Raw genomic sequence first — 25,436 nt, 5'->3', positions numbered from 1 at the left:
ACTTACTTACTTACTTACTTACTTACTTACTTACTTACTTACTTACTGTCATCCCTTGCGGTCTAGCTGTCATCCTCAAATCCTTATTCTCTCATACCCTCCTCCCTCACATCTAATCAGTTCCCAAGTCCTATGGGATTACCTTTGTAACATCTTATTATGTGCCCACTTGTCTCCTCTGACATTGCTTCCACCCTGGTACAGGTCCTCATCACCTCATGCTTCGGCTATTGCAATAAGTAGCCTACTGGTGGGGCTGCCTGCCACAAATTTCTCCCCCATTCCAGTCCCTCTCTGCAGACAAATTAATCTTCTTAAAGTGAAGATTTGAACATGTTAACTTCTTCCCCCCTTTTAATAAACTTCAGTGTCTCGCTCTTACCTCCAGGGTCAAATACAAAATGTTCTATTTTCTATTCTAAGCCTTTCATAACCTCATTGTTTCCTGCTTGTCCACTCTTCTTACACCTTACATCTCCTGCCTCCCACTGCTCTTCAATCCACTCATCCTGGTCTTTTGGCTGTTCCTTGCACAAGACACTCCATCTTGTTTGTGGCTCTGGGGATCTTCTCTGGATCTCCTCCACGTATGATACATTCTCCTTCCCATATTCTGTCTCCTGGCTTCCTTCAAGGCCCAGCAAAAATCTCCCCTTCTCCTTGAAGTCTTTTCTGATTCCCCTCAATGCTAGTGCCTTCCTTCTGTTGATTATCTCCAGTTGTTTACATGTTGTCTCTCCCATTAGATAGTGAGCTCCTTGAGAGCAGGGACTGTTTTCAACCTTTTCTTTGTGTTTTTTTTTTTTAGATTTTTCTTTTTTCTCTTTTGAGGGGGTAAGGTAGGGCAGTTGTGGTTAAGTGACTTGCCCAAGGTCACATGGCTAGATTTGTGTTAAGTGTCTGAGGCTGGATTTGAACTCAGGTCCTTCTGACACCAGGGCTGGTGCTCTATTCACTGTGCCACCTAGCCACCCCTCAACCTTTTATTTGTATCCTCATGCTTATCGCAGTGCTTGTCATACAGTAGGAGCTTAATAAATGCTTCTTGACTGTCTGAAGTCACTTCTTCCTGGGCCTTAGGTTCTTCATCTGTAAAATACTAACAGACATTTAAGTTACTATTAAGGGCAAGGCACTAATGATTTAAAGCTAACAAAATTGGCCTTGACCTCAAGAAGATAACATTCTCCTGGGGAATACAACAAAATTTATATTTATATAGGTTTTTAAGGTTTGCAGAGACCTTGATTTATAGTCTCAGTTTATTCTGCAAACAAGCCTGTGAGGTAAGTGCCACCGGTGGCATTATCCTTATTTTGCAGAAGTCAAGTGATTTTCCCAGGGGGACTCAGCCAGTGATCTGAGATGGAATTCCAACTTGGGTTTTCTTGACCCCGAGTTCAACTCATCCTACTTCCCTAACATAGGAACTGACAACTATAAAAGATAATTTGAACAGAAAGAGAGAGTAGTAACAACCAAAGGATCAAGAAAGGACTGGGAAAGTAGCAGGTGGTAACTGAGCTGATCTTTGAAGGAAGGTAAAGATTTTGGAATGTAGAGGTGTAGGTGTAGAGTTCATTCCATGCACAGGAAATAACTGGGTGAAAGAAGGGATGTGGAGATGGTGTGGTTATTTTAGGAAATGTTTCAGTTTGGTTGGAATGTAGAGTTCATGAAAGGGTATGGGTAATGTGAGACAAATCTACAAGGTAGGCTGGAGAAGTTTCTAGAGGTCTCTTTAAGTGTTTCTTATTTTTCTTTTTTGAGAGAGTAAGATAGGGCAATTGGGGTTAAATGACTTGCCCAAGGTCACATGGCTAGTTTTGTGTTAAGTGTCTGAAGCTGGATTTGAACTCAGGTCCTCCTGACTCCAGGGCCAGTGCTGTATTCACTGTGCCTCCTAGCCTCCCCAAAGTCTTTTTTTTTTTTTAAGCAGTCAGGGTTAAGTAACTTGCTCAAGGTTACACGGCCAGTTATTTCTGGATGTGGTGCTGAGTATCTGAGTCCAGATTTGATCCAGGTCATCCCAACACTGGAGCCAGTGCTCTTACTCGCTGAGCCACCTGGCTGCCCCTCCCCAAAGTCTTTAAATGTTGAAGCAGCAGTGTGAAAAAGAGCTGGGGGTTTCAGTGGACTTGCAAGCTCAGTGTGAGTTGGTAATTTGATATATGACAGCCAGAAATCCCCTTATATAATTTTGAACTGCCTTAGGAGTCATAGATTCCAGGAATGAGATGATAGTACCAGAGTACTCTGTCCTCATTAGGTCTCATATAGCGTACTGAGTTCAGTTCTAGGCACCATGATTTAAGATAATAGCTAGAGAGTTTCTAGAGGAGGGTAACCAAAGATGATTCTTGAGTCCATATTATAGGATGATCATTTGAAGGAACTCAGAGTGTTTAGCCTTGGAGAAGAGAAGATTTAGGGGAGATGAATAATTATTTTCAAGTATTTGGACATCTGTCATGTAGAAAAATTATTAAACCTGTTCTCCTTGGCCCTAGAGGGTAGAATCAGGAACAGGGGGTGGAAGTTGCAAAAGAGGCTTGATGTGGGGGGGTCACAAGATGTTAACTCTTAACAATCAGAGCTGTCCATAAGTGGCATGGGCTGCTTTGAGAGGTGCTGGGTTATCCATCCTTGTATCCATCCATCCATCCATCCATCCTTCCCTCCTCCCCTCCATCCATCCATCCTTCCCTCCTCCCCTCCATCCATCCATCCATCCATCCATCCATCCATCCATCCATCCACCCATCCATTCTTCCATTCAAGGAGAGGCTGGATAACCACTTGTTGAGTTGTTTATAGCTGGGATTCATTTTGTGTTTAGATTGGCCTATGTATCTATCCCTTGAGGTCCCTTCCACTTTCCAAATTCACTAATGCTGTGAAATGCTCTGCTAAGAAGTTTGCATTTTATTGTATTGGAAAGTGGGAACTACTGAAGAAGTCCTGTGTTTCTCGCTATTACCCATGAGTTCCTTGAGGAAAAGAACATCAGGTGCTCAGTAGTCCTTTGCCCATTCCCTTAATAAATATATGTTCATTTAAAAAGTAGAATATTGAATGTGGTAAACTGTGAGCTTTGTGACCCTGGCTGGGTAAGTCAGCTAACCTCTCTCTGCCTCAGTTTGCTCATCTGTAAAATGAAGGGGCTGGATTTGATGACTTCTCAGTTCCCCCAGCTCTATAGCTGTGGTCCTATCATTTAGCTCAATCCCCTCATTTTATTTTTTAATCTTTACCTTCCATCTCTGTATTTATGACCTGATGCTCTAGCTAAACTTCATTTTATAAAAAATTTTTATTGATATCTATTTTTATATCTCCTTCATTTCCAAATGTATTTCCTCCCCTAGCCCGATTAAACAAAAGAATTAAAAAGAAAGGTGAAAAGAGCAGTTTAGAAAATCTAAGTAGCACATCAGCTGAGCCTCACATTAAATGCAGTATTTCCACATACATGGTCTCCTGCCTCTGCAGATGAACAGATGAAAAATCATTTATTGGGTACTTACCATTGTCATACAGGAGACAGCTCCTATTCTTAAGGAGTTCAAATTCTATTGAGAAAATATAAGAGGTTTCATTTGTAAATTAGATGGAAAGTCTCAGAAGGTAGGGAAGTTCATTTTCTGAAGGGCCGACCTTGGTCAGTCATTCAGCACCGCTCCTCCCTATTTCATAGACAAGGAAACATGAACCCAGAGAAGGAGATCATACAGATGGTAGGACAAGGATCTGAACCGAGAACTTCTGCTTTAAATCTTTTACTCTTTCTGCTACTCCATGCTTTCTGTTAATTATATTAATGACATTAAGGATCATGGTTGGTTCGACAGGCAGAGAAAATATGAAAGTTTTTAAAATGAACAAAGACTTGACTATCCCTTAATGGCTGAATTCCTTACTTTGAAAGAAGCCATGCTCAAACTGGCATATCTTTCAATTTGATCTTTTATTCTATTATCTTCTTCCTGCTTTTGGAATTTAAAATATTTCTTTGTATTTTTGAGAGAACCAATGTAGTCTGGCAGTTAAATAACAGATCAGCACGAAGAATCCCAGAGTTGCACTGTTCAAAAAAGAGCATTTAACAGTAAATTCTCTGGTTTTGAAAGTGGGGTTCGCCTTTTAAGATTAAGAGGCACTGAGATGGAAGGAAATGTTGTGTAGTGTAAAATTATTGAAGACACTTAATGGTTCTTGAAGAGACAGTGTGGTGCTGGGAAGGCTTGGGTCATGGTTGTGCCTGGCTTTTGAGCCCCTGGCTGAGAATTCCAGTTTTCATTTGCTACTAGCTGCTCTGCTTTGTTTGGACTCCTTCCATCATCATCATCATGCCCCTGGGCCAGGTATCCTGTGATGCCTGTCTCTCTTCAGCTTCCTTTTGTGTGCAGTCTTCCTCTTAGAGAGGGTAAACTCTTTGAGGGCAACACCTATCTTTCTTATTTGCATCCCCAGTGCTTAGCACAGTGCCTGATAGGTATAGCTTAATAAATGTTTGTCATATCATATTATCTGTTGTATGTTTTGAGTTGTTTGAACCATAATTTCCTCATCTGTAAAATGGGAATAGTCTTGATTACTTGGGAGATTTTACGAAGAAAGTGCTTTGTAAGCTGTAGAGTGCTAGAGAAATGTCAGCTGCTGATGTCTAATCTTTAAACTCCTATATTTGGAGCTAATAATACTGTGAAAACAGTGATTACGTACTAACTGGACATTTTTAATACTAAAAACAGTTTAGGAATGAAGATGCTTATGTATAATGGAACATTTTGAGGTAGTTAACATTGATTTATTTTGGTTAGAGGTCAGTTTTATGTTGGAAGAGATCTGAGAGGTTAAGTCTAAACCTTTCATTTTATAGATAGGGAAACTGAGGCTCACATAGGGAAGGTACTTAGCCTGTTGGTGGCAGAGCTGGGACTAGAGTATTGGCCTTCTGGCTCTCAGGCCAGTGTTCTTTCCGTCATATACAGTTTTTCTAACTGGGAACTGTGATTCTGGGAAGAGTGGGGTTTTAACAACACCTGATTATATCTCATTATTACCTTTTCTTTGTTCCATTCCCCATTTCTTTTTCTATCCTCAGCGTCAAACTCTATTTTCCCTAGATCAGTGGTTTTTAGTTTGGGGGTGCTGAGTGGCATAAAGCAGACGTTTTTAACTTTTTTTATTTTGTTATGGGCCCTTTTGTCAGTCTGATGAGGTCTGTGGAGCCCTTCTCAGAATAATATTTTTAGATGCATAAAATAGAATATCTAGGGTTACAAAAGAAACCAGTCATACTGAAATACAGCACAGGTTGTCCAGTGTGGAATCCAAGTGGAAGGAGAGATACCCTTCTGGTGAAGTCCATAAGATGCTCCTGTTTGTGAATGACATTGTGTGGATTTCATCAAGCCTCAGAATATTGTAGAACCTTTAACAAAGCATTCAGGAAAAAAACCAAATGGATGAAAAAGCCTATTGTGCCTATGTACAGATTGTGATATAGAGTTATACAGTTCATGGAGTTGGTCTATTAGTACAGGTGTCCAAGAGGATAGATACTCTGGATGGATAGCAAGTTGTACCCAGAATCAGACATGAGGAGATGAACTGGCTGCATTGTTTTTAGGAAATGGCAGGGTTGTTTTTTTTTTTTTTTTAATGACCCAAGCTTCTTGAAATGAAGGGTCTCTTTTTTTCCTGTGATGCTTCGTGACTTTGAGTCATAGAGTAGTACCACAGTGTCTGAAGAGGTTACAGGTCACCCAAAGGGCAGTGGAGAAATGTGTGGTAGCCATGAAGAAACTGCAGTCTATTACTAGGGAAGTATTGCACAGGGGGAATAACATGAAGAATGTTTATTGTCAGAGGAATGTATGCCTGGAAAAGAAGGTGGACTGATAAACAGCCAGAGAGAATGAGGGCTTGTCAGTGAGTAGCCTGCATACTCCATTGGTATCTAGGAACTATCAGTGGATCTCAAGTAGGGATTCATCCCCTGGGGTCCACAGACCCCCACAGCATCTATGGAGAGATTGTTGGGTATCTGATCTTGGATAGAGAAAAACATTATATCTTTAATTTTCACTATTCTTTTTTTTTGAAGGGAAGGTAGGGCAATTGGGGTTAAGTGATCTCACCACCTAGCTGCCCCTAAATTTTTTTCTTTTTTTTTTTGGAGGGGGGAGGGCTGGACAATTGGGTTTAAGTGACTTGCCCAAGGTCACATGGCTAGTAAGTGTTAAGTGCCAGAGGCCGTACTTGAACTCAAATCCTCCTGACTCCTGGGCTGGTGCTCTATTCACTGTACCACCTACCCACCCCAATTTTCACTATTCTTTAACTTAAATTTACCATTTCCTTTCATTATAGATGAAAACTCCAAACATTCTGAAAGGGAGGTTATAGGCTTTACCAGACAGCTAAGAGAGGTCTGTGACACAAAGAAAACTTAGAACATCTTATCATTAAGAAGTTCCCCCTGCCCCCCATGCATGTTGGATGGTTCCTCTTGGAAGATTTATGAGAAAGCATGCATGAGGAGTTACAAGATAAGGAAGACATTGATGAATTGTGATCTTCACTTGCACTCATGTAATGGGAGAGCCATTGAAGAATTAAGAATTAGAGTAAATATTCTGATGGTGTCTTTTCACATGGGGCCTCTCACATGAAAAGACAGGGGATCACTTACGGAGAAAATCTGATTTTACATATATCTATCTGCTATCTGAAAAGAAAAGCACTGAGAAGCTTCTGCCATAGTTTTGTGTGTTTTTATGTTAGAAGGGATCAATGTGGGTTCCTTCTAGGAAGGGGTGCTATTCCTAGAGATAAGATTTGAACCCAGACCTTCTGAATCCAGAGCCAATGCTGAGATGGAGTGCATGTTGACTTTTTAACTTGGTATTCAGACCTAGGTTCTAATCTCTGATTTGACACTGACTGTATAAACAGGAGGGCAAATAAATCACTTCTTTGTAGGCATCCGTGTATTTATTTTCAAATGGGGAGATTGGACTAGAGGTTCCTTCCTGATTCAATATTTTATTTTTTAATGTTACTTTTGGCTCTTAAAACTTTATATTCTGTTGTCCCTTCCAAGTCTTATGATCTTTGATTCTGTAATCCTAAATTTGAGTGCTACTGACCAATAAACTTTTAAGCATGAGAAATTCAGCCCGAAGTTTTTGATTTTAAGGACCTTCTGTCATTTAAAAATCTGTTCTCATTAACATGGAGCATAATAGTTGATATTATGCAGTATCCAGGCAGATTTTTTTCTAGTTTTCATTTGTAAGGCTCATTGTACCAGGCAGTAACTCCTTTCCTTGGTGATATTTTGGAGCTATTTGTAGAGAAGTATACCCATGGAGGAGATTGCCTGTCATTGAGTGCTTGCCTGTCTCTTAGTTAACATGCATTCAAGATTGTAACCATATAATCTTGTACTTTTCCAGATATTTGACTTACTTTCTTCATTTAAACATTGCTATTGAATAGAGGTACCTGAATTATGACAGGTCAACTCCTACATCTAGGTCACGTAATAGATAGAGCACTGGACCTGGAATTAGGAAATTCAAATCCCATCTCTATCCCATGCCAGCTGTATGACCCTAGGCAAGTCATTTAACCTGTCTGCCTCAGTTTCCTCATCTGTAAAATGTAAAAAAATCATAAGACTTATCTCCCAGGGTTGACGTGAGGACAAAATAACATATTTGTAAAGTGTTTTTGAACCATAAAACACTACATAAATGTTGTTATATACTACTAATGAACTACTCCTCTGAAATTTTGGCTTGCTGTTCATCATTATTATACATAGAACTTTTTTTTTTTTTTTTAAAGCAATCGGGGTTAAGTAACTTGCTCAAGGTTACACGTCCAGTTATTTCTGGGTATGGTGCTAAGTATCTGAGCCCAGATTTGATCCCTAGGTCATCCTGATACTGGAGCTGGTGCTCTTACTCACTGAGCCATCTGGCCGCCCCTAAACAATTGGGGTTAAGTAACTTGCTCAAGGTTACATGGCCAGGTGTTTCTGGGTGGGTGCTAAGTGTCTGAGCCCGGGATTCGATCCCCAGGTCATCCCGACACTGGAGCCAGTGCTCTTACTCGCAGTGCTACCTGGCCGCCCCATACATACTTTATACTCAGAGGAACTGTGTTGTAGGTGCATCAGAATTTGTGTTTGAATTATGAATGTTGCTCATAAATTTGGAGAATGGTCTTAAAATTGGTGTAGTTTACCTGATTAGGTCAAGAATTAAGTAGTTACCCTCAGCATGTCTCAGCCTTGAAAGAGTTTTAGGAGAGACAAGTCCTTCTATTGTCAAAAACTGTTAACAGTGTGGGTTTTGGCTTTTTTTAAACTGTTTTGTCAGCAGAGGCAGCATGCTTCTGCTCTTCTGTAGAAGTTTGGGTCTCACTTTTCAGTCTGTCATAGACATTAAACTGCCACAGGCTGCTTGGTGTGGACTCTTAGAAGCTTCCGATTTCAGGGACCAATTTGCAAAGTTAGAAGAGCCTGTTCTTTCTTCCACTGTTTATCACTTTATTTTTAGAAAGCATTTCTTGGGAATGTCTAGTTGTACAAATAAAAATTGAGTTTAGCTTAGGGCTCTTGTTTTCCCTTGTCAAAGTCTGTTTGGCAAATAGAAGAGGGAGCAGGGCCTCATCTTCCTTTCTCTTACAGGTTTTGAAGGGATTTGTAGTCCTGTGGGATGCTCAGTTAGAGTGTGAGTAAAATATAGGAATATAGATGAAGGAAAGTAGGATGCTTGATAAATGAAATTGGCTAAAGTCAACTCTTGTGACTAGCCTCTATTCAACTTTTCTGTGATCTATTTAAAAAAATACATTTAACTTTAAATAAACATAAAATCAGTTAAATATATTTACAATTATTTCAACACAAAAATGAATTTCTTGTGTATAGTATTAAGTTACTCCCTTGGCATTATGTTCTGTTTGTCTATTCATTTATTTTTGTTCTACACATATTTCTCTTACATTGTCATAGCAGCTTTTGCTTTTTTATTTAAGGTTACCTTGTGTCTATACTCACTATCTCGTATACATACCTATTTATGTAATTGTTGTCTTTCCTGTTAAAATGTAAGCACCTTAAGGACAGGGATTATTTTTGCTTTTTCTTCATGTCTCCAGTGCATAATAAATGCCTTTTGATTGATTAAGATTCCTCTAATTAACCTTTTGTTGGTATATTATCTGTTAATTTACTTAAATGTTTTTGAAATTCTTTGTTTTCAGATTTTGCCTCTCCATGGAAAATTACAAAGTTCTCTTAATGACCCTAAACTTCCTCCTGAAACAAAGGCCCATCTTTTTTAATGTCAATATTCTTCCAGTGATGTTATGTGGCTGCGAGTCATGGAATGTTATAGTATCTGAAGAATTAAAATGAGAGATTACCCAAAGGGCATTGGAGAGGTGTGGTATATGTTGGGACATAAACATACAGATAAAGAATTGTTATCCATGTTAAGGATATCATAAAAGAAATGCATCATTGAAAAAGATGGGGGATTGATCCCATGACTGAAGTGGGGGGATAGCCTGTGGTCAGCCTAGGGAGGTGCCTTATTGGTATTCTCACAGTGTCAGAGGACCTCAAGAAGGCTCCCCAGCACATTGCTGAGGATACATATCCTTGGAATTTGAGAGGATGTGACTTGGAGAGGATGGAACTTTGTCTTCCCCAAGTGAAAGTGATCTGTACTACATCACATTTTTCACAACACTGGTCTCTTTGCACTTCTCATTCTCCCTTGTATGATAATTGACTTAGATTGGATGTTCACAAGGATTTAGAGAATCAGAAAAGGTAAGCATAGGATCATAAATTGAGAACTAAAAGGTCTTTTAGGGGCTGTCAAGTCCATTGGGGCCCCTCCTGCCATTCCCCATTCTACAGGTGAGGAAACTGAGGTGTAGTGAGGTTAAATGCCCAGGTCACATAGCTAGTATGTGTCAGATGGACCTGACTCCACGTTCAGTAGTATGCTATCTGTCAGCTATACTGCACTGTTTCACAGGCTCATCTGTCCACTTTCTCCACCATTTAGTGACAAATTTTGCTCTTGGAATTTTGTGGTTAGCCAGCAGCAGTACTGCAGAAATGAAAAAGACAACCTATTTCACACCTTATGCTTCTGGAGCCAAATATATGCCAGGATATTTGGAGTAACTTGGCCATGGATGGCAAGGCTTCTGGATGGGAGTAGCATACTAAGTGGGTATCACAGAACAGGGTGGTTGCAGTTAAATGATAGTCATCAGAGAAAGATCAAATAGTTGCCCAGATAGACCCAGTTAGACCTCATGTAGGAGTGGGAAGTCACTAATAGCCTACCTCAGCTTGGTTAGGTTCTGAAGAAACTGATTTCTAATTGCTGGAAATGAGGTATATACTTAATTGGGGGTGGCACCATAGAGCATAGAGTGCTGGGCCTGGAGTCAGAAAGACTCATCTTCCTTAGTTCAGATCTGGACTCAGACACTTTACTACTTTGGGCAAGTCACTTAACCCAGTTTACCTCAGTTTCCTCATCTGTAAAATGAGCAGGACAAGGAAATGACAAACCTCTAAAGTATCTCTGCCAAGAAAACCCCAAATGGAGTCGTGGAGAGTTTGGCACAACTGCAAAATGACTGAACAACAACAAGATATAGACCAACATGTTACCAGACTGATGCCACATTATTCCCCCTCACTATTTAGTTAGTTGGCTTACTTTCTGTTACCTCTACTTGACATTCCCATCTCTTACCTTTGCACAGGTGTCCCCAGTTCCTGAAAAGCTACATTAAAAAAAAAAAAGCCTATGTGAGATCCTTGTTTTTTAAAAAAGGAATCATTAAAACTTTTAAAAATGCTTTTTCTGAAGGGCACTATATAAGGCGGTGGGTTAAAAGTCTAGTAGTGATGGGTATGAACAGTGCACAAATAATTATAATATGCAAGAGCTGACTATACTATAACATATATATATATATATATATATATATATATATGCACTGTTTCACAGGCTCATCTGTCCACTTTCTCTACCATTTAGTGACAGATTTTGCTCTTGGAATTTTGTGGTTAGCCAGAAACAGTACTGCAGAAATGAAAAAGACAATTTTGCTCAAAACTTAGGCTTCTGGAGCCAAATATATGCAGTCCTCTGACACTGAGAATTATACAAAAGTATATAAAGGAGGTAAAGTAGAAATGTTATATGGGGTCTGGGGGTACTGAGAAGATAATTTTCCTGTTGCAAGGATTAGGAGGGCTCCATGGAAGGGGTGGCATTTGAATTGGGTCTTGAAATATGGATAAAATTTTGACCAGTGTAAATGATAGTGAGGGATTAGGATCATAATTTTAATATAGGATGGGAACAAATTTACAGGTCATCTAGAGTCCCTGGGATTCTTAAACTTTTTCCACTTTCAACCCCTTAAAACAGTTTAAGAAGCCAGATAGACCAACCTCCTAATTTGAATAACTTTTAACCCATTACAGTATGAATAAATCATTCATATCCTTCACTTGAGGCTTAGAGGAGATCAGTCACATTTACTTAGTATATTCTCTTGTATTAACAACTTGTTTTAACTGCAAGTTGGTTTTTAAATCCTGATTGATTTAAGACCAAGGCACATCTCCTCTCATCCTAAACCACTAACATAAAATTACAGGTAGAGCTTTTGTAACTTCTCTGATTTGGAGAGATTGCAAAGAAATTTCATTCTGAAAATGTAATATACACCACAGTTTGGTATTTCTAAAGCACTAGAAGGGTTGTAAACTCAACATTGCAAGTTGAATACTGGTTTTAGAACATTCATTGCAATGGAAGCAAATCCTGTGGCTTGATTTCCATTTCCTTAAATGTGATCATTGGCATTTGAAAAAGTTTTGCTTTAAAGGACCATCCCTCTTTTGGCTTAATTGATCCTCAATGGAATTTGAACACGAGTAATTTTCTGGAGGGGGTTATAATATTTGCTAGTGCTTTAAAGGGGACAAGATAGTACAGAAATATGGTATAAGTGCAAGGAACCCTGGGCTGGTATTCAGGAAACTGAAGTTCATTATATATTGCATTAATGCCCCCCCCCCCAAATTACTTATTTTTGTGCATGTTGTCTTCCCTGATGTAATGTAATCATCTCCTTAAGAATAGGGATTGCTTCATTTTTGTCTTTCTTCCTGTGATAGCATAGATGTTTATTTAATAAATGGTTGTTCATTATTTTTATCGAGGTCTTTCATTGCTAGAGGGGTCCAAGCAGAGACTTGATGACCATGTGTCTGGAATCCTTACTTTCTTTGATGTTAGCGCTATGGAGATATGGTAACTTAAAGTTTGCCTTAGTAGGCTTCATTTCATATCAGTTCAGAAACCTTTATTAAGTGCTAGGGATATAAAAAAGACAATCCCTCCTCGCAAGGAGCTTACAGTCTCCTGGAGGAAGACCACATACAAATGTTCCAAGAGACAGAGGCAGCATTGTGGTGTAGTGAGGGGTGTAAGCACTGGGGTGGTATCAGAGTTTCTGAGTTTGAGTCCTCATTAGTTCTGCTGCTTTTTTTACCTTTGGGATCTTGGATAAGTTTTTTAAGTTCTCTGGGCTTCACTTTTCTCATCTGTAAATTGCTGGGGCTGTTACATGACTTAAAGTCCCCTGCAATCTAAAATCTGTCATCACATAATCCTAGGAGTAGCTGAGAATTGGTTTTTGTGCACATGCCTGGTAGAATGCAAGGATCTCTAGGCAAGGACTCTTGGTTGTTTTTTTGGCTTAGTATCCTCAAAATCAAGCTTAATTAAAATTGAATTGAGTCTTTAGAGGGCATTATTCATTGGGCAGGACTTGAACTAAATGAAGACCCAGATCCCTTCCAATTCTAGTATTATTCATAGAACATTCTAGGTTGGGGTTGGACCCAAATTCCTAACTCTTAAATTGAATTCTCTTTCCATTATGCCTTTCTAACTTCTTCCAACTGTACCATTCCAATGACCATTTCAAGGTCTGAGATGGATTTTTGTTATGCTGAACATTTTAAGAAGAAAAACATCAAGTAGCTTAATCTAAACTCTTTTGCATGAATGATGTAGTAAAATTCCAGATTATTGTGTGGAATTAATCAGGCTAGTCTTTCATTGTTTTAACTTTTTCCTCTTAACTTGAGTTCAGAAGGGAAAAAAGATATGATAGTCTCTTTTGTAGCTTTTGACAACTGTGGTCCTTAAAATTTTCTCTGTCTTGCTCCTTGACCTCTCGGCTTCACTTGTTGCTATTAATCCCACCTCTCCTTGCGGTTGCTCTTTCCTTGGTTTTCTTGGCACTATAATTTTCTTGGCATTTCTAATTCTGTTCCTCCTGTCTGATCTCTGCCTTAAGTCTCCTTTGCTGGCTCATCATCCAGTGATTCTTAAACTGTGGGTTGCGACCCCATGTGGGGTTGGGAAAAATTTGGCAATAGTAAAATGTTTTCGGCTGCTCAGTGACCAAAAATTAATTCAAAATCAGATGCATAATGCATCCGAGATGTTTCTGGAAGCACCTGCCCATGTCATATCCCACAATTTTGCTGCAGCCTTGCATGGACATGGACACTTTGCACTGCTCATGCCCTCAGGCCGTGCAACACCAAAAAAAACCACCCTAGCTGGTTGAGAGTGGAAAAGGTTTAAGAAGCCCAAATTGAGGTTGTTCCCCATGTCTCTGTCCTAGGTCATCTCCTCTTTCAGTTCTCTCTCATTTGTTGGCAGCTAGGTTGCATAGTGGATAGAGCACTGGGCTTGGAATTAGGAAAGACTTATTTTTGTTAGTTCAAATCTGGCCTGAGATTTTACTAACTATGACCTTGGGCAAGTCATTTTACCTTGTTTGCCTTTGTTCCTCATCTGTAAAATGAGCTGCAGAAGGAATGGCCAACTACTCCATTATCTTTGCCAAGAAAACCCCAAATGGGGTCATGGAATGGGACATGACTGAAACAACTCAACATCAACATCATTTGGTAGTCTCATCAGTTCCCCAGAGTTTAATGATCACTTCCATACAGATGACTCCCACATCTGTGTAACCAGCCCCAGTCTCTCCCCAGAGTTCCACATTGCCAGCTTTCTCTTGACTATTTCAGACTCTATGTCCTGGAGACATCTCACTCAGAATGTTCCAAAAGGAGCTCATCTTTCCTTCATCTTTCTAATCAGCCCCTTCTAGATGTTCCTATTTCTGTCGGAGGCTCCTGTCCTTCTAGTGCCCCAGGCTGTAACCAGTCATCCCACTTATTTATTCAGTTGTCATACCTTCCCATTCTACCTCCATTGCTCTTGTATTGGTCCTTTTCTCTCTACTTGGCTGCCACCTGAGTTCAGTCCCTTAATCTCCTGCCTCACTATTTTTAGGGGCTTCCTAATTTGCCTCCCTCCCCCATGCATCCCCCTGCTCCTTATGCATAGTTATTACCAAAGTGATTTTCCTTAAGTGCAGATTTGACTTTGTCAACAACTCTTCTACTCAGTAAACTTCAGTGGCTCCCTATTTCCTCCGGAAATATAAACAAACATAAACTTTTCTGGCTTTTAAAACCTTGACCTCAGCAGCTCTTTCTACATTTTCTCACTTTGGGCCAAAGTGGCTTTCTCTCTGGTCCTAGCACATGGCAGTATCTGTTCTTCCTGCCTAAAATTCACTCTCTCCTCACCTAAGCCTTTCTTGTTCTTCGCATTTACTTGTTTCCTTACTCTTTACTAACTTATATTTTAATTACCCTATATTTATTCTGTATATGCTTATATGTGTGCATCTAGATGTTTTCTCCCCTGATAACATGGAAACTCCTTGAGAATAAAAAGTTCAGTCTTTGTTTTTGTAATCCACTGCCTAGCACAGTACCTGGTTTTTAGGTGCTTAATAAATGCTTGCTTGCTTGATTAAAATCCATTGGCATTATAGTTGTGAATATACTAATCTATGACTGTCATAGATGCTAACCTACTAGTGAGAGGCATTAATGAAAAACAGTTTAGTTTATTTGGATGGACTTCCATTTCAAAACCATTTTTCTATCTATGTATAGTATAATCACTCTAACCCCTATTTTTTTCTTTTTCTTTTTTTTTCCTTTTTGGAGGGGTGAAGGCAGGGCAGTTGGGGTTAAATAACTTGCCCAAGGTCACATGGCTTGTAAGTGTTAAGTATCTGAGGCTGGATTTGTACTCAGGTCCACCTGACTCTAGGGCTGGTCCTCTATTCCTGTGCCACCTAGCTGCCCCACTAACTCCTGTTTCTTAAATCGGTTTTGGCAAGTTCCTAATTCAAAGAACTAGTAATTATTCAGTTATATTAAATCAGTGTTTAAACTTAATATTCACTTAGTTAAATTTCTAAGATCTTGACTCTAAAATAATCATTGTAAAAATAACTCGAATTTTTATAGTGTTTTAAGGTTTGCTGGACAGCTAGGTGGTACAATGGATAGAGTGCTAGATCAGGAGTCAGGAAGACCTGAGTGCAAATCTTGCCTCAGATACTTGCTAGCTGTGTGCCCCTGGGCAAGTCACTTTACCCTGTTTGCCTCAGTTTCCTCATCTGTAAAATGATCTGTAGAAGGAGATGGCAGATCACTCCAGTATCTGCCAAGAAAACCCCAAATAAGGGGTTTTCCGACTAAACTGGAAATGAATAAATAACAAAATTAAGGTTTGCAAAGTACTTTAAAAATATCATCTTGTTTGCTCCTCATCACCACCCTGAGAAGTGCATGCTATTGCTGAAGAAATGGAGGCTAGGAGGTGGGGAACACAGCTAGTAAGTGTCCAAGGTAGTATTTGAACTCATTTCTTCCTAACTGCCCAGTTTTCTATGCCACCTAATTGCTTAAAAGACTGGGAAGACCTTTATATAAAGTGTTCCTTAAGCAATCCTGTTCTTTTTTGTATAGAAGTCTACTATCCAGGCCAAGGAAGGTGATAGTTCCCTATTATAAGATCGGACCTCACTTGGAATGTAGTGTGTTCCCTTCTGACCACTGTTTTTCACAAGTTGGAGTATTTAGAGGGTAGATGGTGTGATAAAAGTATCTAGAAACCATTTCATGTTGATTGGTTCAGGGGAGACAAAGGGTTCTAGTAGAAAGAGCACCAGGTTGTGGTCAGAGTATCTGAGTTCGAGTTCTAATTGTTGCTTACTAGTCATATAATCTTGGACAAATCAGTTTACCTCTCTGAGCCTTTGTAAAATCAAGATACTACTTCAGTCAATCAGTAAACATTTATTAAGCTCCTGCTGTGTGCCAGGCACTGTGTTAAGCATTGGGGATACAAAAAGAGGCAAAAGGCAGTCCCTGCCCTCACCTGTCTATACAGAGCAAGTTCTATCTATAGGATAAATAAGAGATGAGTAACAGAGGGAAAGCACTGGAATTAAGATGGGGTGGGGGAAGGCTTCCAGTAGAAGATGGGAGTTCAGTTGGAACTTAAAGGAAGTACCTACTTCAGCTACTAATGCCTTATTTTTTGAGGTCAGCCTATGATTTTGTTGCTGTGGGGAGCTCCAGATGAGTCAGCTGCCTTTACCAAAGCAAATCAGGAGCTATTGAGCAATTTGCAGTCTTAGTACCTAGAACGCTGAGAGGTTAAATGTCTTCCTTAAGGGTTTTAGTCACTGTATATCAAACAAGACGTGAAACCCGTGGTCATACTGACTAGGAAGCTGGCTCTCTTTCCACCCTGCCTCTCACCTACCCTAATTCAGCAGATACTTATGAGCACCTACTGTGTGCCAGGCAGTGTGCTGGGTTTTGGGATTGCAGAGGCAGATAGGAAACTGTTGCTGAGTTCCAGCCAACTTATGTTTTGAGGGGGAAGAAGGAAAGGGGAAACCACTTGAACACAGATAAGACAATACAAAGTAATCCTGTTTTTTTTGGGGTGCAAAGCACTAAGAAGGAGAGGGAGGGGAAGAAAGAAGATTCTCAGTGGTGATCAGTAGAGAGTATTGATAGATGACATTTGCTGAGCCTCGAATGGTGATCTAGGGATTCTGGGAAGGGAAAATGAGGAAGGAGACTATTCATTACATGAATAGGGATCAGCCAGGCTTTTTGAAAGCATGAGGCTCTTCTCTGACTTACATTAGAAGGTCTGGCATGTGAAAGGGGGACTTAGACTTATTTTGCTTGGTTCTGAAGAGTAAAATTGGATCAGAGAGGAAGTTACCAGGAGGCAAATTTCAGTTTAAAATTATAGGGTTTTCCCTCCTCTTTGGAGAAGTTCCACCCCCACCCCCATTCAGCTTCAATTTAGTTAGATATAAGAAAGTGACAACGTAGCTTTCTGAATTCTAACATTTTGTGACCCTGTTAGAGGTTATTAGGTTAAATTGGCAAAGGTCCATCTGGGATTTTGAAATGTGAACGGACTGAAATTTATCTTGACTAATAGAGGAAATACATAGAAGAAAACAACTACCAGTTCAGGGTCTCCATTTTTGTTAAGGTACAATTTAATTGAAGACTGTGGCAAATTTGTTCTTAGCTATTAGGCAAATCTTTTAACCCTCAAGCTATTATCGTCTGATGCTTTTTTTGTGTGTGTGATTTTATGGCATATAGGTATTGAGTATGAAATTATAGTGTTTAAATATATTCCTGTTGTTTTTATGTTAATTGAGATGGAAAAGCGTTTAAGGGCTTATGGTTATGTCCAAGCACTGTGCTAAATGATTAAATAGAGAACAATAGAGAAGCAGCTAGGACAGTTAGGTGGCATAGTGGATAGGATACCAGGCCTGGAGTCAGAAAGACTCATCTTTTGGAGTTCAAATCTGACCTCAGACACTTGCTAGCTATGTGACTCCGGACAAGTCCCCTAACACTGTCTGCCTTGGTTTCTTTATCTGTAAATGAGCTGGAGAAGGAAATGGCAAACCACTCCAGGATCTTTGCCAAGAAAAGCCCCAAATAAGGTCACAAAGAGTTGGACGTGACAGAAAACAGTTGAACAACAAGGAACAGCAACAAGGAAGCAACACAGTGCTTGCTCTTAAGGAATTCTAATTAAGGAATACAACCCAGCTGCAGGACTCTGGGACTGGCCAGTCCACTGGTGTCCATGTGTAACAGCTCAACCAATATCACTTGCCAGGGGGCTAGAGGGTAAAGTGGCAGAGCATTGTGTGACTTAGTAATAAAACTAAAACATTTATAATGATAGCTTATGTTTATATGATACACTCCGTATGATACTTTATAGTTTAACACACAGCTGTTTTTTTTTGCCTGTGAGATAGTAAATGAAATAGTGCTAGAATTATCATCCCCATTTCACAAATCATGAAACTCAGGCTTAGGTTAAATGCTTTACCCAAGTTCATATAGCTGGTAAGAGATATATTTAGGATTTTAACTTGGGCCTTTTGATTCCCAGTCAGGTTCTTTTCCCATTATATTTTGCTGCTTTTTTTATTGTGTCATATGTTATGTTCTGAATTTGTGATTGGAAATTGTCCTGAGTCTTATAAAGAATGCAGGTTGCAGAATTCTGTTATGCCCAATGTTGTAATTAGTTCAGGTTTTTTTTTTTTTTCAGTAAAATTTATTAGCAAAAGCAGCATAATAATGGGGAAATTACAGACCAGGAGACCTGGGTTTTAGCTCATCCACTAACTGTGTATGTACAAGTCCCTACTTTTCTGATTTTTTTTTTTTGGCCTTTTTTGGAGGGCAGTTGGGGTTAAGTAACTTGCCCAAGGTTACATGGCTAGTTTTTTTGTGTTAAGAGGCGGGAACCGAACTCAGGTCCTCCTGACTCTGGGGTGGAGCTTTACTCACTGCACCATGTAGCCGCCCCCACTTCTCTGATTTTTAGTTTCTTCTGTTGTAAAAATGAGATAATTGGACTAGGTATCACCGAGGTCTCTTTCAGCTACAACTCTTAAGGTTTTGTGCTTTTGTGAATCAAGTCAGGAACTTGAATGCTTTGCTCATTATTTAGCTTATATTAGTTTACTTCTAAACAGAATTGTTATGAACATCAAGAAATTGTAAAGAAAATTTTAAGAAAGTAAATATTGGCAGAATATTGTGATTCTTTTGCATTTCTTTAAAGAGGATGCTTCATTTTCTTTATTCTAGTTACTCTGGAGCCAAGCACTTTTTAACCTTCTTAAGTCATCACAAAATTGATGTCAAGATTTTCTGAGTTGATAGTATATATATTACAAATCATTTTTTAGTCTGATTTAGATTTAATCTGATTAAATTTTTAAATCTGAACTGATTTTTAATGTAAGGCATATGCATCTCCCTTACCAATTGGGGATAAGAAAAAGAAACTGGCACTGAATGAGCTCAGTCAAGTCCCCAGGACCTGAACATGACTTATGTACCGACACTAATGCCTAATTTGATCTTTTTTAACCTAGTTCTTGAGAGAGAGAAATGACGCCTTCTCAGGGGAGCACTGGAAACTCAGTCAAATAGTGGTACTTACCTCTCCTGTGGCTAGCAAGTTCCTACCTTCTAATCTCTGTGATTCTGATGCCTCAAAAGCCATTCTAGTCTCTCCCTCCACTCCTCCATTCTTACCTGCCCAAGCTGGCCAGAAAAAGAGAAAATAAAGAAGCAAACCCAACCTATATTCCCTGATTTCTCATCAGCCCCTACCCTGCTCTGTCCTTCCCCGTTATGTTCTATGGAACAAATTCCCCTTGTCTTAGACTTTTTTTCCCCCCAAATTCCTTTTATCTTTTTGTACTTGTAGAAATTTAATTGTCCTAGATGAACATGCATCCAAATGCGTGTCAAAATATGGGCAGTAGTCATTCATCATCCATTTGGGTTTTTTTGGTGTGGATGGACAGCCTAAACTTGTTTAAGTGATTACAGATCTCTTCTAGGTTGCTCTGTGATGTTCTGGGGCTTGCTGCAATTAGCACAATGTCAGTTACAAACAGGAACACCTAAATGACCTCACCTTCCACACATAATCTACAACTTGGCCTCTCTGCTAGATCTAGAGAATAAAAATGGGACAAACAAATGGGTTGAATCAAGTATATGAAGAAGAGATCTGTACTGCAGAGTGATATATTTGTAAAGATGGTTAAGGGCCCAATTACAAAGGAGGTGAAAATACCAAAAATGTGGAAAATATCTCAGACTTTTATTGATACTGCCCAGAGGGGCAGCCAGGTGGTGCAGTGAATAGAGCACTGGCCCTGGAGTCAGGAGGACCTGAGTTCAAATGCGGCCTTAGACACTTAATACTTACTAGCTGTGTGACCTTGGGCTTAGCCCCAATTCCCCTGCCTTCCCCCCTTCAAAAAACAAAAAAAAATTTTAAATACTGCCCAGAAAGGTTACCAAAGAGAACATCAGTAACTGCTGACCTATATGCTTACTTTCCCATCTGTACAGAATGTTTGAGAGTCATCTGCACATATATTTAGAGCATCTGGAGTATTAGTAGAGAGCAGGCAGGCTTTTGCAAAGTGATGTTAAATAATAATAACGAACATTTGTTAAGCATGTTAAGATTTGCAGATTCCTTTTCAAATATAATCTCATTTGATCCCCACAACAGCCTTTTGATGTAGGTGCTATCATTATCCCCATTTTACCTATGAGGAAGGTGAGATAGGCAGATCTTAAGTGACTTGCCAAAGATAACAGGTCTAGGAAGTGTTTGGAGGCAAGATTTGACCTCAGGTCTTCCTAACACCAGGGTTAGCTCTCTATCCATGGTACCACTTAACTGCTTTAGGCAGTGGTAGACTGTGTGTCTTTCACTGTTCTGTTCCCTGATTATTGTTTTTGTGGTTTTTTTAGATTGTCACATGTCACCTAAATGTTTTTGTACATACTGGTCTTGTTCTCTTTGGGGTTATTGCATCAGAGAGTTTGCAGTTTAGTGATTCTTTTTTCCTACTTTAAAAAAATTATGAATTTAACAAATGTCATAATAAACATTTCTGCATACATAAAGAGGATTGTGTTTGAAACTGCAGTTCTTTATTTTATGTGTCTTGCTTCTCTTTTTAAGTTCAACCTTTCCAGTAACATTCAAAGCTGGCCTACTTCTTTGTGCTTCTTTCTTATCTTCCTTCTTTTTAGTTATTTTTTGTGACAGTTTGTGTTCTAAATCCTAGCAATATACTTATGTTTCTGATGTCATTTTGTATGCCAAATATTATGTAAAATATTAATTCAGCCATTTTTTTGTGTATGTAAAACAGAACATTGTATACTTGAGGTTGATGATGACATAAAGATAAATAAGGTAGAGGGTTTTTTTTGGTCTTTTTGGAGAGGGGAAGGCAGGGCAATTGGGGTTAAGTGACTTACCCAAGGTCGTACAGCTAGTAAGTGTTAAGTGTCTGAGGCCGCATTTGAACTCAGGTCCTCCTGACTCCAGGGCTGGTGCTCTATTCACTGTACAACCTAGCTGCCCCATAAGGTACAGTTTTAAGGAGCTTTCAGTCTAATTATGGAGATAAGACCAGGCACATGACATGATTCTGATTGGGATCATCATGGAAGGTTTCATGGAGGAGAGATGGGTTTGAAGTATCAACCCCTGACAGATGGATTGGTGGTCTGAGCATAGTGTGAATCAAATCACAGAATCAGAAAAAGGGTTCCCAGTACAGAGAATTTGTTTAAATGTACAAATAACTCCTCACTCTAGTCGATTTTCCTCTTGCTGGTCAAAGTAATTTTTCTAAGATGTGGGTTTGGCCATGTCACCCTTCTGCTCAATAGCGACTCCCTGTAATCTCCAGTGTTAAACACAAAATTCTTTTGGTGCTCAGAACCTTTCATACCATACCCTTACCATACCCTACCCCCAACTCCTGCTTCCAGTCTTCTTACACCTTATGCCCCACCCAAGACCTGTCTTTTGTATGTGAAGAAACAAATTGCAGAATTTGTAATTTGTACAATGAATGATAAATTCTGCATTAAATTAATAGGATTTATTTGTTGAAAGTCATGCCAGGTAATGAATGGCACACATAGGATTTGAACCCTAATACTTTGATTCCAAATCTAGCATTCTTTTTTTTTTTTTTTTTGGCCTTTTGGAGGGCAGTTGGGGTTAAGGAACTTGCCCAAAGTTACACGGCTAGTTTTGTGTGTGTGGGTGTGGGTGTGTGGGTGTTAAGTGTCTGAGGCTGGAACCAAACTTGGGTCCTCCTGACTCCGGGGCTGGCGCTTTACTCATTGAGCCATCTAGCCACCCCTCTAGCATTCTTTCTACTCCCCTCAGCACCAGATAAGAGATGGATTTTAGAACAGAGATGAACCTGGAAGCCTCTGTGGAATGGATTGAATAGTATCTGGGACCTGGGAGACCATACTAGGGAGACCATACTAAGAGATTACTGCAGTATTCCAGTTGAGAAGTGATATGGGTCCTTTCTTGAGGCTTACTACTATGTACTTACTGTCAGCCTAACAGGAAATATCGAATTTATGACATTATGATAGTATTTTGCCTTCCTGGTGAGTAAGAAGTATGATATTTAGCGTGTCTACATTATTAGGTAATCTTTCAAGAATGTATTGCAGTTTGTATTTACTACTATATTTGGAAGTTTATATCACTACATAGTGATGTGAGGTTGGAAAGTACTCTGAATTTTTCATTCTGAAATTTGTGGCTAGCACTATACATACATTTATTTGGGCAAGATTAATATTTTGCTACTTTTGCTACAGGAAAGATCTTCAAATAAAAGCCAGTTTTCCCAGTTGTTCCTCAGATAGCAGTGTTTATATACCATCATGCCTCGGTTTCTGTCTTCTTGACAGCGTCTAGTTTGTTGGTGTCACTTTTAATGTACACTTAACAAATATAAAAGAGTACGAGTCTTTCCAAGAGTGCTTTGAGTAGAACACTGGTTTAGAATTTTGGAGATCTGCCTTCTGGTTCCAGCTTTGTCATGACCTAGCTGTGTGACCTTGAATCAGCCACTTCTCTCTAGGCCTCAGTTTCCCTAGTTCTCCAACTGTGAAAGGAAGGGGTTGGACTAGATGTCTTGCATTTATATGAGTCTTTTACATACATTATTTCATATGATCTTGAAACTCTTTCTGAGAGTAGACTTGAGAAGGATCCAAGGCAGAAGCAAGATCCCCTAAGACATTGAGGACAAAGTTTTGGCCCTAAGAAAGATGGAGGGGAGGGTAACGTGGACAATAAGTAAAGAAAGTCAAATTTTTCTATGTTACTTTTATAATTAACCAGAATGAGAACAAGTAGAGATAGTACTCTAGTCAAGCAACATAGATCAGAAGGTTTGGGTAATATTGTTAACATTAGGTGAATATTCCAGCTTTTCAGGTAAATTGTGGTCTACTGATAGTCCATAAACTAATCTTTTGGAGTGAGCCTTGTGGAACTTCCAGGTCTTGGAATAGGACATCTTCAGTACTTAAAAAGATCTATAATTTTGCTTGTGATGGCAGTCCCTTTGTAATGATCTTAGCACTTGATCTGAGCACTGCCGCCCAGCAGTGACAACTTTTGCTCTTGGTGGCTTGGAGAACCCTCTACTCTAGTTATATCTTAATGCAGATACAATCATGTAGATGTAGTCTCTGAGGGTTTCTGGTTGGTCTCTGGGCCAACTCAGAGATGGAGTTGACTTTCCTGGTATTCCCCTTTCTATTGCTTGTGGGCTTCCTGTTGACTCTTGATTCAGTTCTGGGGTGGAAGAAATTATTTATGGAAATTTTTCATTTGATTTCTTGATTGTTATTTAGTCTGGTCCAAATTTCAGATTTTTGTTGGAGTTGAAACTAAGTATTCTACCTGTTGACCTAATTAATTTCTAGTCTTGTTACACTTTACTCCTTTCCTTTCTTGTACTTTATGATCCAACCACTAACCTACTTGCTCTTTCTCAGACAAAACTGTATCTCCTGTTCCAGGAATGCTCTCTCCTAACTAACCTCCACTTTAGTTTCCCTGACTTTTTTCAAGATTCAGCTCAAATTCAGGATGGTTTCAGAAAAACTTGAAAAGACTTACACAAACTGATGCGAGATGAAGTGAGCAGAACCAGGGAAACATTGTACATAGTAGTAATAGCAATACTATATGATGGTCAGCTGTGAATGACTTAGCTATTCTCAGCGATACAGTGAGTGATCCAAGACAGTTCTGAAGGGCTCATAATGAAAAAATGCTCTCCACATTCAGAGAAAGAGCTGATGAAGTCTTAATACAGAACGAAGCATACTACTTTTTGCCTTATTTTTTTAATGGTTGTTTTTTGCGGGGTATGGTCTGTGTCTTCTTTCAAAGCATGACTAATGGAAATATGTTTTGCATGATTGAACATGTATAAGCTATATCAAATTGCTTGCCTGCTCAATTAGGTAGGGAGGGGAAGAAAGGTGGGAGAGAATTTGTAACTTTAAATTGTTTTTACATGTAATTGGGAGGTGAAAAAAAATAAAAAAAATAGTTTGGGGGTGGCTAGGTGGCAGAGTAAGTAGAGCATTGGCCCTGGAGTTAGGAGGACCTGAGTTCAAATCCGACCTCAGACACTTAGCACTTACTAGCTGTGTGACCTTTGTATTCTTTGGGATAAAGGCTCCTCATTTTTTGGAGATACACCTGCTTTCTGTTTGAGTGACCTAATAATGCCTGGGATTCCTGAGAATAATGTGTGTGAGGCTTTTTGTACTCTTGGAATTACCGTAGAAGTTTTTTGCCTTTTTGGGAGGTAACTTTTTGGAAATGGATGTTGATGATTTTCCCTCTTATTGATAAAAATTATCAGTGGTATAGGAGAACACAGGATCAGATTATTTTAGTTCTGAAAAGTAGTCCCAGCACTGCAAGTAACTCTAGCTTGGATTTCTTCCTTTGAAAAATTCCTGTTCATATCGTTTGGCCATTTGTCTACTTGTTCTTATAATTCCTGACCCTGGAATCTCTTCCTTCTCAACCGCACCTTTTATTTTCCTCAATCTGCTTCAAGATTTAGCTCAATTAATACCTTTTGCGGGGATCTTTCCTTCCCCACCCAGCTGCTATTACCTTCCTCTGAGATTACTTTCCTTATATATCTTGGAAATTTCACCTTTATTTGAGAAACTTGATGCAAAAATGCTTTCCTGCTTAATTATTTCTTTTTAGGTTTTCCTTCATTGGTTTTGTTTGTTGAAAAAAACCTAAAATTTTGTTTACTTAAAAAAAAAACCCTTAAAATTGTCGGCTTTATAATATATCCTTTATATTATTAGGATACAATATTCTTTATGCTCTTCTCTATTCCTTATTTGGTTGTGAACTATTCCCTACTCAAAAGTTCTGGAAAAGTAATTTCTTCTTTCATCTTCTCTTTGTGATATTCCACATGAACATGTGGAACTATTT

General features: G+C 39.2%; 2 protein-coding genes across 3 annotated transcripts in view; one reads left to right on the top strand and one right to left on the bottom strand.

Moving 5' to 3' along the window:
- REX1BD (required for excision 1-B domain containing) overlaps window positions 1-25,436 on the bottom strand; it is a 268,541-nt gene that overhangs the window by 109,269 nt on the left and 133,836 nt on the right. The gene's annotated exons all lie outside the window — the stretch shown is intronic.
- The window catches only part of ELL (elongation factor for RNA polymerase II), a 148,931-nt gene that overhangs the window by 18,015 nt on the left and 105,480 nt on the right, over window positions 1-25,436 (top strand). The window lies entirely within an intron of this gene.

Source organism: Petaurus breviceps, unplaced genomic scaffold (assembly GCF_028583685.1).
Source record: "Petaurus breviceps papuanus isolate PSGF00001 unplaced genomic scaffold, PetGlider_PUasm1.0 108, whole genome shotgun sequence".
NCBI lineage: Eukaryota > Metazoa > Chordata > Mammalia > Diprotodontia > Petauridae > Petaurus > Petaurus breviceps.
This window is presented reverse-complemented; position numbering and strand designations above follow the sequence as displayed.